Source organism: Balearica regulorum, chromosome 5, assembly GCF_011004875.1.
Source record: "Balearica regulorum gibbericeps isolate bBalReg1 chromosome 5, bBalReg1.pri, whole genome shotgun sequence".
In the NCBI taxonomy this organism is placed as follows: Eukaryota; Metazoa; Chordata; class Aves; order Gruiformes; family Gruidae; genus Balearica; species Balearica regulorum.
The window spans coordinates 47,402,297-47,418,114 of NC_046188.1; the positions used below are offsets into that span (position 1 = coordinate 47,402,297).

General features: G+C 36.6%; 1 protein-coding gene across 9 annotated transcripts in view; it reads left to right on the forward strand.

Moving 5' to 3' along the window:
• The window catches only part of LRRC4C (leucine rich repeat containing 4C), a 571,899-nt gene that overhangs the window by 516,469 nt on the left and 39,612 nt on the right, over positions 1-15,818 (forward strand). Inside the window, exon 3 of one of the 9 annotated variants that reach the window (XM_075754726.1) lies at positions 14,558-14,703. The exons of the other annotated variants lie outside the window; for them this stretch is intronic. The gene's annotated coding sequence lies outside the window, so the exon portion shown is untranslated. The remainder of the gene's footprint in view (positions 1-14,557; positions 14,704-15,818) is intronic. 9 annotated transcript variants of the gene reach the window in all.

Here is a 15,818-nt window from a genome sequence, read left to right on the forward strand (position 1 = left end):
CATCACAGGCTACACCTTCCTCAAGGGGGGCAGTGGAAGGGGGAGGTGCTGATCTCCTCTCTCTGATGACCAGTGACAAGGGACGGGAATGAAGCTGTGCTAGGGGAAGTTCAGACTGGACATTAGGAAAAGGTTCTTCACTGAGAAGGTGGTCGGTCAGCTCCCCTGGGAGGTGGTCATGACACCAAGCATGGCGGAGTTCAAGCAGCATCTGGACAATGCTATTAGTTATATGATTTAGTTTTAGGTAGTCCTGTGAGGAGCAGGGAGTTGGACTTGATGATCCTTATGGGTCCCTTCCTACTTGAGATATTCTATGATTCTATGATTCTATGAATCTAACCTCAATGCCATAGAGAACGGTTTGGATTCCAGGCTTTACACTGGGAAAAGAAGTTATAACCTTTCAGGGCAAATATGGAAAGAAATTGAAATTAGATGAGATGACATTGTAATATCTTCATCTGCAAAATACTAAATAAAGTCTGAACTTCTCCACCCCTACACTTAATGAGAAACAGGAAGCTTAATGGATTGATGTTTCAGTCTCTGATTCACTACTTAAATTGTTTCATGTGAACTATTGTTGGAAATTCCATTTTGACTGAAGGAAGGAGAAGATAAGAATGCTCTTTTAATATAACTTGAAATCTTGATGGTAAAAGGGAATTTATATTTTCAGTAAGAGGCTTTCATCTTCATTGGAGCTTAATGATAATGATCTGATGTCAGTACTAACTATGTATTCTTGAATTTTGACCAGATTCTGCTTCTGGTGAAACCCACAAATGTTTCACATTGTTCCAGAAAATGGAGCTCTTCCTGTGCGTTTCTTTGACTGGTCAGTTTACAAGTGGCTGCATTTTGCTGTTCTTTGTGATAAATACTTTTTTTATGGTCTATTTTAAGATGGATGGTTCTAAATTTTATATTTGTGGCAATCACTGTGCCCCTTCAAGGCTATTTATAGTAAAGTCGTAGTAGTCAATGCTGGGTTTGGTTTTGTTTTTCCTTTTCTAACAGCTGAGAAACCAGTCATGTTCCATGATTTATGGAAAAGTTCAAACCTTTCAAATTAAGTGAAGGATATACAGCTTCAGAATTAATTATGTTCTTAAACATAATGAAAATCTCCATTTGAGAATGAGGCATGTCCCAGAGTTTAGAACAGAACAGAAGAAATGAGATACTCAAATCAAACCAGAAGTTCTTCTCACCTAATAACAATTCGTGTAGCCATGTTTAGAACAAAGCTTGTATTTTGAGCGGCTATAGATACTGACTTGTGTGTGCACAAGTAGGTCTACACAATTGATAAGACTACAGTCACAAAGCAGAGATATTTTCCATGCAAAACTGTGTAGGCAGTGCCCATTGCTAGCAGGCAAAGGGAATACTCAACTAAGTAATTTTTTTAATATTCTTTATATCTATAAATGAAAACTGGGAAGCTTCTGTTCAGTCTTTTTTTTTGTTTGTTTGGTTTTTGTTTTTGTTTTTGTTTTTTCCCACCAAGAGACCTCTAGGGTTTTATCTTAGAAGAAAGAACCCTTAGACAGAACCAAGTCGATAACCCCCAAGAGACAAATGGAGACAGGAGAATTTAGCAGCAATTCCTTCAATATTTCACAAAAGACTAAAGACTGTGACATGACAAGAATAGACCATTGGATCTCTGAAACGATCTGAGAAATCAAATATGAAAGAGATGAGTTACCAGGTAACCTTCACCTGCATTACTCAGTGTCATATACATTGCTCTCTCTACAGCTAATAACACTGTATATACTAAATTTGGTAAGTTTTGTGGGGAAAAGTGCTGTATTCTTTTTGTTTGAACTTACTGTGTGAAATTCCTCCTTCATCAAAAACTAGTAGAAATGCTAGCCCCTTTAGTGTGTCAGGATGCCAATGATTCAGTATTTCAATTCTTCCTTTTCTTCCTCTCTCTCGGGTTGGTTTTTGTTCATCTGCCACTTTTGTTTTCTATTGTTATTTCTCCATTATTATTGAATTTCTTACCAGTTATGCTCATCTTCCTGATTTCCTATTTCGTTCCTCAAGTTCTATTATGGTAGATGGCAGAAAACTGGTCATCTGACGCTGAAGAACAGTTTGGGGTATTTAGTCTCTGTAAGACTGAATGTTCAGGCACCTTCTTCTGAGTGTTCTGGTTCCTGTACTGTTCCAGGGTCTTGTTCTGCAGGTTTTAACACTTAGTTTAGTGGAAATTTTGGGTTGACAGCAGTAGAATAAAACTGTTGGTAGAAAAGTTGATCTGAATACCAAATAGTAAAATTTCTTTCCTTAATTCCCTTGGCATCTTTGGTAATTGCAAAGGATTAGCTGTTGATTTGGCAATATATAATTGGTAGATAAAAAAAATTCCGCTCCAAACTACTTTAAACCTCTTCTGACAAAAGAAACCATGTTGAAGGAAGGTAAAGGGGAGGAAAAAAATTTTCTCTCAGATGCATTAAAGATCATTTTTTATTGATGTGTCATTTGTACCTTTTGTAGGTGAGGTCTCTAGATCCCTGTGAGAAGTTGTTAATAGACCAGAGATCAGATGCTTAGCAGCTTTTATTTATATCCAATGTCTGAAACAATATTTATCATGAAGATATTGAAATCTGTAACAAGAACTCAAGATTATCAAATGAACAGCCTGGATTAGGTGATACGATTATGAAAAAAGCAAAGTGAAAACACCTTACGTATATAAGGTGTGTGACTGCAGCTAGAACTCCCCAAGGCATTTAAACCTGTATCAAAGTAGCTGGAGATGGAACTTATTCTTGTGGAGACTCATGGAGTGTGGGGAAACAAGGCTGATTTATATAACATAAAATGTAGCTAACATAGGTGAACTAAAGCTAAACTGTGAATATATTCATGACTATGTGGCCTTTGAGCAAGAGCACACTGAAAGAAATTTACATAAGGGATGTGAATGAAACATAGTTCTAACCATTGATTAGAATAATAATTTGTGGGGTTTGTTTCAGTTTTATTTTTTGTTTGCACTACATAAAATCTTAATCTCAATTTTTGCTAGGTATGGTTTTCTTTTTTATTTTTAAGCCTGTCTTGTGTTGGGGAGAAAGATGCATCACAGTGAAACAGTAGGGCTGTCTACATTCATAAGGTTAAAAAGTCAATAATATGTGTGAGAGTAGCAGAAAAGGAGCTGCACCTTGAGACAGGTGCTGAGAGTGCTTCCTACTGTTCTGTTAAGCATCAGTATGGGGACTGTGGCTGCCAAATATCAGCCTTTGGGAAGGAATTCCCTCTGACAGAACAGTCCTCTGTTCTTCCTGCTTAGAAGCAGATGGCAAAAAGGCAGCCCACATCACCAGGCAGACCTGGATATACTGTGCCTCTTTAGGCTGAAGATTACTTTAATCCAGTAAGTCGTTGTTCATTTCAGTCATACAGAAATTTTAACTGACTTAAAGTAAAACAAAAATTATTTTGGGGGTAATCCATGTATTTTTTCTATAAAGCAAGTGAGCAGTACAAGCAAAGCTGATTTATACAACATAAAACATAGTAGCTGACACAGGTTAACTAAAGCTAAGCTGTGAATATATTTCTAATATATTAAAGCATTGTTTTATATTGGCCAAATAGGGTATTATATATTGTCATAATATTATTTTCAATAGTTTTCTAACATTGTTACATTATAGCAGTGCCTATGATAAGAACTATATGAGCACAGACTAGGAGAGAGCTCTGCATCATTCAGATGCTGCAATGAGGGAAGCAATATCTTTATTTAATCCTCTTGATTTATAGCTATAGGGTTTTTTAATATTTTTTTTTTTACTGTGCTGATTACAAGAGTATTTGACCACTTCACAGTCATTAACTTCTTTAGATGCATAAAGATGCATAAAGATCCTTTAGATGCATACTTTAGATGCATAAAGTAACAAGAGATGCCTCTCTGAACACAATGACCCTCCGATCAATACTTAAAAATACAGTACATTATAATGAAAATGGCAGCATACTGGCTAATGAGCACAAAAGTGCTCAACTTCTCTGAATATTGCACTCAGAAATGGGTTTCTTTAGCAAGACTTCATGTTTAGAAGCAGTAGATTCTGAAAGTGGCTGGGTCATTTGTTTAACTTTGCAACTCCTGTTCATCATTATTCTAATTTTACAAAGAAGCTGAGGCACAGAGTTGAAGCATTAAGAAAGTTAGGAGTTAGAACCTCTTTCCTACTGTCTTTGATCTGGAAATCAGAGCCTTTTTCTCCACAAAAAGCACCGCTTAGTCCATTTAAATTCATTATCACATATCTTTCTAGCTCTTTGAGGATCCGAGATACTACAATTTAAAATCATCATAACATGTCTAAACAGAGAACAGCTGCTTTAGTCATGGGAGTTAAATATAGAGAGGTAGTGATGGTCCACTCTTCAGTCCTGTACACTTTCTTAAAGTAGCACTTTTTATAGCAAGGGTTTAATAGCTAAACTAGACAATATTGTCCAGTTGCACCAGTATACCTATTTAGTTTTGCTAGGAATACTAAAGTTTTGGCACCGTACATGTTTTGAGGTGTAAGCAACAGATCTTCCTATTTGTCCTATTCTGAGCTTTTCAAAGTATATTTTAAGCATTGCAACTAGTTGCTGAGTTCCACAATAATAGGTAATGTTGGGAAATACCCACTAGTGACAGATCTCAGAGCCATGGTAATCAAATATTTGACTGCAGCTAAAAGATAAATTTAAAATTACTAGCATGAAAAAGAAGTGTTCTTTTAGTAGAAAATGTAATTTGATACTGAGTTGGTGGTCATTTAAAATTGGAGTTTCAAAAAGAAAAAGTGTCATGGTCCAAAAAGAAAAATGTTAAAAATGAGGCTTGCACACCAAATTGGATTGATCTGTATTATCAATAACAAATTCAAGCTGCATATAAACTTTATGCATCCTGCATGGTTGCAGAATGAAATCAATGATTATTCACTTGCTTAAATCAAAATTCTAATTAACATGATTAGCAGCAAAAAAGTAGAACGTGTATGCTGGGTTTAGGAATTTGTGACAAAGTAATGACACCACTGCTGTACCTGCCATACTTTACTATGTCAGAGTCAGGTGATCAGGCAGTGCTAGTTAAAGAACCTCTTGAATATTAATCCAAGATCAAATGGTAGCTTGCACCTTTCCTTAACTCCATGTTATGGAAATTTGTCTTCCTTGCTATTTTTTCTGTGATATTCCCATGCTTTTTTTCTTCTGAAGGTTCTGTTTCAGACAGAATGCCACCAGAAATGTTTTTCTAATGACCTTTCCACTGGCCCAGCTAGCTGATGAGATTCAAATAACAGCTGAAGATTGCTAAGAAAATCTGATTAAACTAGATGTACAGCCATTTACAATAGTTATACTTTTTTCTCTTTTTATTTCCTATTTCTGTTTGATTAAAAACACTATATAAATAATGTTTTAGAAGGTGAAAAGTGAAACCTGATTTTCATGGGTTTTAATCTGATGTGTGGGAAATGTAAACTTAAATTTCTGTATAGGAGTGTTTTGCTTGAACTTGCTGGCATTCATTTTTTTAATTCCAGTTTACTGAATGTGTTCTTCAACTTCCTTCATTTATGGATGCAAAGTAGGAGGGATATTAGACATTACTTATCTTACTTGCCAAAGTTTCAGATTTTCCTGAGCCAAGTGTAAACAGAGAAATTCCTGTAGGAGAGTTTGCTGTGGAATTTGGTGAGAATTTCAGAATTAAACCTGTAAGCTATGCTGCCTGCAGAATGAAATAATGGGGAGTCTTGATTCTATCATGCCTAGAAATGAATTCCTGAAAAAAGATAACAGTATTCTAGGTTCTCATGGGGTATTACTTTATTCATTCTTCTATTTTCAAGTTAGGCAAACAAAAAAATGTTGACACAAGTAGCTATAACTAAAGAACATGTAAAAACTAAATTAAGGATCATCCAGATGAGAAAATTTTATTAACATCTTCATAATGAAGGATATAGCCTCCATTTTTAGTCTCAGAAGCAGATTTCAGTGTGTTTTTCAATCATTTGTTACTCCTGATCTCTGGAGTCATCATAGAACAAACAACAACAATAAGAAAAAAATGAACATTTTCTGAAAACAAAGTACTTCTTTAAATAAAGCCTGATCTAAACCCTTTTAATTCTGATGGAAAAGCGCTCTCTAACTTTCAAGAGGGGTGTTGGAGCTTTGCCTTAGTAATAGGTTGCCTGTCCGTTCAGTTACATGAAAATGTATATACTTGAATTATTGTTTCTTTTGTTTTTATACTAGCTTGGACAGAAGCTTCTTTAGTGTTGATTAAATTGAATGTATATATTCTGATGATTTACACATTACTACAAATCAAACATAAACTTCAGAAGTGTTGGAAACAACTGAAATGAAAGAGAGGAAGGACTGACTTAGAATGCAGAAGAGCTATTTGTTGGCTATAATATTTAATGTTTGTTTGGAAAAAAAAGTTAAATTACTTCAGATGGAGGTTACAGAGTCATTGACATATGGTGCTCAGAATCATGCCTGCCACACTGTCATACCAAGAATCCCACACTTATCTCTAGTGCCCTGCAGATGAAAAGGACAAATTCAGTCTCATTATTATACATTATGTTCTCCCCTTGAGGAGGCTGTGCATTCCCTAGTCATGCCTATGAATTTAGTGCAAGTAAGAAATTTTATTGAACAGGATATGTAGGCAGCTGTGTCAACCTTATACTTCTCGATACATACCTATATTGATTATAATGAGTATTAAAATGAAACTAAATTTGTGAGGGATTTAAAATTTACAAATGGTAAAATAATTTTAACTTCTTAGCTTCATTATTTTATTCATATTTTAATAATATTTTTTATTATTTTTACTGTGTTACTCCTATGACAATTGTAATAAGAGTGTGCACACATGATCCATTAACATCTCTACTTTTTACTTTTTTCATTTTATTAGACAAGCCTCACTGAAATAGAAATTTGCCACACATCTTCACCTCCTTCTTTTCCCCTCTTCAAAATGAATTTAGTTCATATGTAAGGATTGCCCTGGTAGAAAATCTTATTATTTCCAGTAAAATATGAGAGGGATTGAATGGTTATACTGTATACATCTACATAAATAATATGTTATCTTCAAGTGCACAATCCTGTTTTAGTCATTCTTTCCCTTAAATTCACCATCCATTGAGACCTTGCCTCATTCATTGCGCAGGATGACTTAAAAAGGAACTGCAGACAAAGAAAATCTGGGATATTTTTTGAATGCTTGTCTTTGCAATTGAAAGGACTTACATTTTTTGGGAGTCATGTATTTTAGATGTAATACACATACAATTTTTTTCCTTCTATTATTAGGAAGTTTAAACTCTGTCAGTGAGTACTCAGAACTCCCAGTAAAAACAGCTGGAGATCTGTACATGGAGGGGAAGCAGACTATCGTGTTGAGCTCAGCAGTGCATCTGAGAAAGGAGGGTGTTTCCCTAGACCTTTTTTTTTCTCTAGTAGTAGATAGTATAAAGAGGAAGAATGTTAAGGACTAAATACTCTAGATACAATGACTTGTGCTGCTATTTGCGTATTTTACACTCCCTCCTCTCCAAAAAAAACAGGTATGCATTTATAATATGACTTTTGGTTTGTTAAAACTTGGTATTGTTTATATAAGTTAAAAGGAGAATTGATTAACTTCCCAATTTTTTCCTCCCTCAACTCTGAAGAGATGTTTTTGGTCTCCTTTGATGTACTCTTTCTCTCCTCCCGCTGCATTTAATCAATGCTTCTGTATTCACTTGGTCTTGTACTTCTGTCCTTGCAAGCTTCGATAGCCTCATCATACTTGGTTCTGTTAAAGACCTCATAGAAAACACTGAAAAACATTCTTCTTGGAAACAGTTCTGCCAACATCTCATTGATTTCATTTGCATCAAATTATGATTTTTTTTGTTTCTCTTGCTGCTGACTCACCCTGTCCTTCTCTGCCCCAGATACATACAGTGGTTTCCTGACACCCTCCGTCATTCTGTCTTCCAGATTGGTGTTCTAGTTAGAAGTTAGTCCTTGTCCTTGTCCCCCATAGCTCTATTCCCACTCTTCCTGAGGCAGTGATTCAGTAGCTCATTCTAAGTTGATTCTGTCCCTGTTGTTTGCCCCTACAACAGTTTATGGGGTTGCATGATGAAACAGATTACTGATCTATTTTAAAAATAATCTGCCTTTACAGGGAGGCTTGTTATTAGTCTGGGAGTTATAACCTGGTTCCCCAGAGATCTGTGCAGTGAGTGGAGTTATACTAGCACAACCAAATGGGTTTTCAGGGGATGGAAACATGGCTGAGATCACAGGAAGCAGGAGCTTCCTGAGAAAGACACAATTGGTCTATTTTCCTTGTGCAACAATGGTCTATTTTCTTTGTCATCTCTCTCCCCCTAGATTTTTAATGATTAAATTTAGCCAACGTTCTGAAAGTTAAAGGCCCTTTCAGCTCATCTGTTTTTGAGTGATCTCCACCAGTCAGTATTAACCAGTGCCTCCAGGACAGGAGAGTGAAAAACAACTGTGCTTATTGACTTCCTCATTTTGAAGGAGTTGAACTGTTTCCAGCAATTAAAGGTAATTTGAAGTTTTCTGGGAAGTGTAAAAATTGGAGAAAGTAATAACAGTCCCTCTTATTTCCCAGCCCTGCAGGGACTGAGCTGTAACACTGACAGCTTTCTTTTTTAACCTGTCTGTGACCTCCAAGGGATTTATGAACTACAGTTAGAAAAAACAGTACTAACCCAGCGCCCTTCCTGGTCTCAGTTGCCACCTTTCTGTGGAAAAAAGTGTCAAATGCTTTTACCTTATGACTCTTCTCTTTTAGAATACCATCATTCTTAACAGAAATGCAACATGCAGTCATGATATTGCTAGGAGATTTAAGGCAGAAATGTGAAGCTATGCATAAAGCTTGTTAAGCAGTTCAAGTTAACTAGGCACAAGAAAACAGTAGATGGAAGTCCAGGATGTAAGATCCGACTGAACAGAACCTCAGGGCCAGGGGATGACAAGGGATGACATAAAGATGGCACCTTCTTACCTAGTATTTGCTCTTAGTTGATCTTTGCAGTCTGTTTGACTGACAGAGATATGTGTTTTATAAAATTATGCCAAATCAATGTTGCTATAGGAGGAGCTGGCTCCTGTTCTGCTGTAAGTATTATGACTTGTCAGGGATTTTATTTTTGGTGAGGATGATGTAAGGTGCAGAAAGTAAGTTGTTGGGCTGGCTTTCCAATGTAGAGTTTGTTGTCTTGTTACTTACAAGGCATTGGTATGTCCATCAGTGGATAAACAAGACTACAGTTTCTCCTCTTATCATTTTTTTTACTTTTATTGTTTTCACTGGCCAGCAACGGTAAATTTTCCTTCCCTTCTCTTGCCTTGCAGTCATGCATAGACAGGCAAATTTTCTATCTTTATTTTAATAATCCTACATGTCATCAACAGAACGTCCCTGGTCCTCACTTTGGGCCTGTGTTCACTTTTAATGCTTTCCTAATCTGCCTCAATGTGATGGCAACACACAAGTAATGACCATTAGATCCAGTGCTGTAGTTTTTGTTGCTAGCGCAGTACATCTGCTGCTGTAGAGGCTTTTCGCCTTTTGTCTTTCTCCCTTGCTGGTGCCATGCTTTTGGCTATTTAATGGTTACTTTGTTATTGAACTCCACAGGGGAACATATCCCCAAACATTTCTCTAACCTCATGCAGAGAAATCTGAGAGCTCTTCTCCCTATGTTCTCAGCAGGAGCTTCCTGCTTGCTTTTTATGTGTCAGCTACTACATGCACATACTTAGGTTTGACTCCTTTGGTAAAAGCTAACCTAATGAGCTGAGCTATCACAGAGAGCAGCTAATGGCAGTGCAGCCTCATCCCCTTTCCCTATATAATTTTTCTTATCTACTTGTGAAGTCTTTCTCCACTGTCTGAATAATTGGCTAATCTCAGACTTTAATCATTAATTATTACATTTGGCTATTACTCTGAGTACTTGAGATCTGCATGGCCTTGTGCTGTCCATACATTTTTACATCCATGTACTTAAATATAGGGCTATAAGTTATTAATTGGTAAACAACCACTGAAAATTTACTTCACACACAGGTTATTCTGTAGACTACTATTGCCCTGGGGCTGTTCCATCTCATTAAAATAATCTTCCTGAGACATCACATATTTGGGGAACAGTGGGTCAAAACCACTGAGGGATATATAGACCTAAAATACATGCTTAAATTCTTTCTCAGCATCTCTCTGGAGCTGATCCCAAACTGGCACCATCTCAAATGGGATTGCTGTTATTGCTTATCTCAGTAAATGATTCCCATCAGAAATTCTAAGTTGTTTCCAGTGCTGCAAGCCCTCTATATCAGAGTGTGGGCTTGGTATGATGAAATAAAATGAGGTATAGTCACTGATTTATTTTGAAGTTCGTAGCAAGGAAAAATATGATACTTACATGATATGACTATGATTTGACATGAGCCGTTAAATGCCTGCTTCGGTCATGCAGTATTTGCCTTCACCTTTCTAGAGAATAGGAGGGATTTTTCTTCTCTTATGTTTTACTTCCTGATTTCTATCAGATTGTTCAGTCACATAATATGTTGTTGTGGTTTTAACCCCAGCCAGCAACTAAGCACCACACAGCCGCTCGCTTATGCCCCCTGTCCCCAGTGGGGCAGAAGGGTAAAAGTGAGAAACCTTGTGGGTGGAAATAAGAACAGTTTAAGTAAAATAATAGTAATAATAATAAAAACTTGTAATGAAAGGGAAAATAACAAAAAGAGAGAGAAATAAAACCCAAGAAAAACAAGTGATGCAAATGAAAAACAATTGCTCACCACCTGCTGACCAACGCCCAGCCAGTCCCTGAGCAGTGATCACCACCCCTCCAGCCAAGTACCTCTAATTTGTAGGACATCATATGGTATGAAATATCCCTTTGGCTGTCCTGGCTGTGCTACCTCCCAGCTTTTTGTGCACCTCCAGTCTTCTTGGTGGCAGGGCATGAGAAGCTGAAAGTTCTTGGTTTAGTGTAAGCACTACTTATCAACATCTAAAGCATCAGTGTGTTATCAACATTATTCTCATCCTAAATTCAAAACACAGCACTATACAAGCTACTAGGAAGAAAATTAACTGTCTCAGATGAAACCAGGACAGTGTCCATCCCTTATTCTATACCATCTACATCATGACCAGGTTCCACACCTTCCAAAACATCCCAATTAATCACCACCACTTTTCCTGTCTTTTGGTATGTACACACAGATATCATTCACTTATTCTATGGGCCATCCCTCTCAAATGTCCCTTGAGTTCATTTAGTCCGTGACTTTGGGCTCCATCTGTCATAATAGTCCTTCAGGGCAGGAGAGATGGTGTGTGGTACTAGATTGTTGCATGCTGAAGCCAGTACTAGTTCCATTCTTGCAGCACTTGTCTGGTTCTATTATTGCTGCACTTTGCTTGGTTTCATCAAAGTTCATTCTTCATTAATCTGGGTGATTCTTAAGGTAATACCATTGATACGGCATATAGCCACCACAGAAGTGATGATATATACTATTATATAACTATTAACATCATACAATTTAATTCATTGGCTATTTTCACCCAAAATCAAATCCCCTTGAGGTACACATTGGACTTACCCATCCTTCTGCATTACCCACCAAGTGCACCCAGGTACGTCAGCAAAAGCAATCCCACGGATGGGTTTGCCTTTGCCTGAAGCATGGCTAACCCAGACTGTCTTCCCCAGCATATTTTTTATGTGCACTACAGGGATTTTATCCCCTTCTACAGCATGTGGAAGTTTTGATTGGGCAGCGCCAGCTCGATTGGTAGATCCCCTCGTGTTAACTAACCAGGTGGCTTTTGCTAAATGTGTATCCCGATGTTTGAAGGTCCCACCACCCATTGGTCTCAGTGTCCATTGTATTGTTCAATTTTCCCAGAGGCTGGTGCATGACAGGGGACATGATATACCCACTCAATGCCATGGTCTTTGGCCCAGGTATCTATGAGGTTGTTTCGGAAATGAGTCACAAAAGTACCGAGATGACAACAATGCTGAGTACAAATACCAAATTAGTCTCACAATCAGTAATTTTATCATATGTTAAGCCAGTGTTACATAGTACAACAAAATGATGGCCTTGATCCAGCTCTCAGAGGTGATAAACAGCACCACAGGGAATATATACTGCAAGTAAGGTATTACATAACACAACCCTGAGTACAAATAAAACAACATTGTGACCAGCGACTATTAAACTAATATAATGAATGCTTATAATGAATTTGGTTTAACACACTCTGGTCAGATCTGTCATTATCTCAACCCTTTGAGCTCCACATTGGGTGCCAAAAAGGGACTGTTGTGGTTTAACCTAAGCTGGCTGCTGAGAACCTTGTGGCCACTCACTCACTCCCCCAACCCAGTGAGATGGGGGAGAGAATTGGAAGGGTAAAAGTGAGAAAACTTGTGGTTTGAGACAAGAACAGTTTAATAATTGAATAAAATAAATAAATTAATAAATTTAATAAATTGAATAAAATAAATAAAATAAAATAAATAATTAAAAAAATTTGTAATGAAAAGAAAAAAAAAACCTCAGGAAAAACAAGTGATGTAAATGAAAAACAATTGCTCACCACCTGCTCAACTGATGCCCAGCCAGTCCCCGAGCAGCAATCACTCTACCGCAGCCAGCTCCCCCCAGTTTATATGCTGAGCATGATGTCATATGGTATGGAATATTCCTTTGCGCAGTCTGGGTCAGTTGTCCTGCCTGTGCCCTCTCCCAGCGTCTTGTGCATCCCCAGCCTTCTCACTGGCCGGGCATGAGAAGCTGAAAATGTTAAAATTTTAATTGCTTGCTTAAGCGATATATGCAGTGTGGGACATGCAATTGCATTGCCACAAGCATAGCTACAGCAACAATATATGCTGTAGACGTGTATTTAAAATGACAGTGGTGCATACAAGAAACTTGACAAGTTGTGAAAATTGGAACTGTATTGCTTCTTGCATGATATTCTGGGAACTATGTTAAAAGGAAACAGGACTAATCCTAATGAAACATGACCTCTCCACTGTGCCAAACTACTATAAACTGAATCTGACTGGCTGCTGCACTGGTGATATTTTCTAATCCAATTTAATGGGTTCCAGCACTTGCCCAGGCAGCTGTTGAAACCTCCCATTGATTGCAACCTATGTCATCTTTTCATCTGCCTGTTTTACATTTCAATTATCATCTCCTCTTCATTTTGCCTCTTCTGATCAGGTGGGTATCTAGGAAATGTCTACTATCAAAAAAATCCCAATATTGCGTGTAATTTCCTGTAATGATTCTATGTCACCTCCAGTTCACATTAGCTCTTGTCTCAGTTAATAACTAAATTGCACTTCACAGATAAAACTTGATATTTACTCTCCATTTTTTCCAGGATTAGTCTGCTCATTGGTCCTCATTGAGTTTTGATTCTTTACCGCACTTTTGTTTAAATGTGTGATGGTCAAAACCCCTCCTCCATGCATAGAACATACATTTTCCCTTACCATATTCTTCATAAAAGAAAGTTGCAGTCTCAGCTCTTATGACCAAGTTTTTCTTTTACCACTGTTTTATATTATACACTCTTGGGTATATCACTTAAGCTGTCCATGCCTAAGTTTAATGGTCTTTAAAATTAATACCATAATACTTAATTCACTGGATTATTGTGATCTAATTAATGAATCCTTTAAAAAATCCTTTGAAGTTCTCATTTGTAAGGTGCTTTATAAATATGTAATAGTCATAGCAATAAATTAATTTAATTTCCTGGCTTTCAGCCCAAGATCATACGGATTTGGGACTTCTGTTTTGTTTTATTCTCCCCACACATAGTGCTTCATTTTGTGGGTCATAACTAAGTTACTTCACATCTCAGTTTTACCTCTAACCAACGGTTGTTTCTTGTGCATACATGTATCAAAAAGAATTTTAAAGATTCATTATTCATATTCCATATGAACCACTGGACTCCTTAATTATAAAATAAGCCTCTTGAAAAACTTAGATTATTTTCCTTTTAACCTTGTCTGCAGTTTAGAAGCATGCAGTGAAAATCTGCTGTTTACAGGTGAGGCATTACTTTCTGGAGTGAGAGTCTTAAATGGGCCAAAACATGTGGAGGATGACTTATTAATACTTTTTGGTACTGTGAAATATTTCAAAGAGTGTACCAAAATCCCAATGTACTTTTTGACCTTAGTTTCATGCATTTTGGTGAGGTAAAAAACCCCTAAATACCCCTATACCATACGAGTGCTGTATGTTTGCCATTGTCTCTGAAACACAACTAAATCTAGGGATCATGTAACGGTGCAGAACACAAAATTGTAGCAGGAACTACTGAAGAACATTTAAATCCAATTGTAATTGTAGTTTTAGACTGACATAATCTGATTTTCAACAGGTTCCTGAATTTGAAGGCATCATTCCTGTTCTGCTCAATGTTATAGGTTACTTAAATGTCATAAGTGAAGAAATATCCATTTCAATTTCCTTCCTATACTAAAATCTACTCCAGTTTTGTATGCAACAAGAATCTAGCCTCACAATGTAAGTAAATCTCATATGTAAGTAAAAACATGTCTCTATTAAGTGCCTGTAAGATCAGGAGCCAGGAATGACATCCTCCTCCTGTGTTAGAGCAAAATACTCCCTTTTACTGATATCTTATCTATACTTTTAGCTTGCCTTAATTTCAAATTATTCCATTAGCAAGATCACAAGAATGAAGAAGTAGGACAATTTAACAGCTGAAGTGGCTTTTCAGAAAATTGCACAAGTTGTTATTGGCATCATTCACATTTTGCCTGGCACCATTATATCTAATGTAAGATGACTAACTTCATTAAGGCTGAAATATTAGCTGTAGGAGGGGCAGCCAACTGGGGCTATAGTTCTCTACCCAACTGTTGCTTAATCATTTCTATTTATCAGTCAAGAAAGGATTGCTCCAGAATTAAAGAACACTTACTTATCTATACAAATATAGACATCACCAATTGCTGTGAGTTTATGAAACTAAAAGAACACAAGAGTCAGAAAATCTGTAGTATATGTGGGAACAATATTAGAATTATTTGAGTGTAGGGAATAAAATGGGGAAAACATTAATAGACTGTCAGAGAATAATGCTTGTAATACTATAGTAAGAATTACTCTGCATATCTTTCACGCTCCTTTACAAATATTAGAAACACAATGTTTGCAAGCTTTAATTAAATCCTCACTGCTCCACTGAGAGTTAACATTTTTAACCCTGCTGTAATGAAAAGCTGTGTAGTAGTATATCTTTTGTTTAATTAGAAACTTTCTCCTAATCTTAAAAATGGGAAAAAAAATGAACACAGCCTTTTTTCTGTATTTATATTGAACTTATAGTAGCACCTCAGGCATTTAAATATTTACTTATGTAATCACATTAATCACTGAGATAAGTCTATATGATGATCAAAATAACTATGAAGTCATGAAGCCCAAAATTTAAGAAATATTTTCTAAAAGATGAGAATAAATTTTCAAATCTAACTTTGTATCCTTTAGCTATATAATTTGCACTCACAAATGGCTGCTTGCAGTTGTAATGCAGATTTATAGTAGGAATATTATTATCTATTTCTGACATGAGTTTCACACAATAGTTTCACCTGCTGTTGTTACCTTTGTTG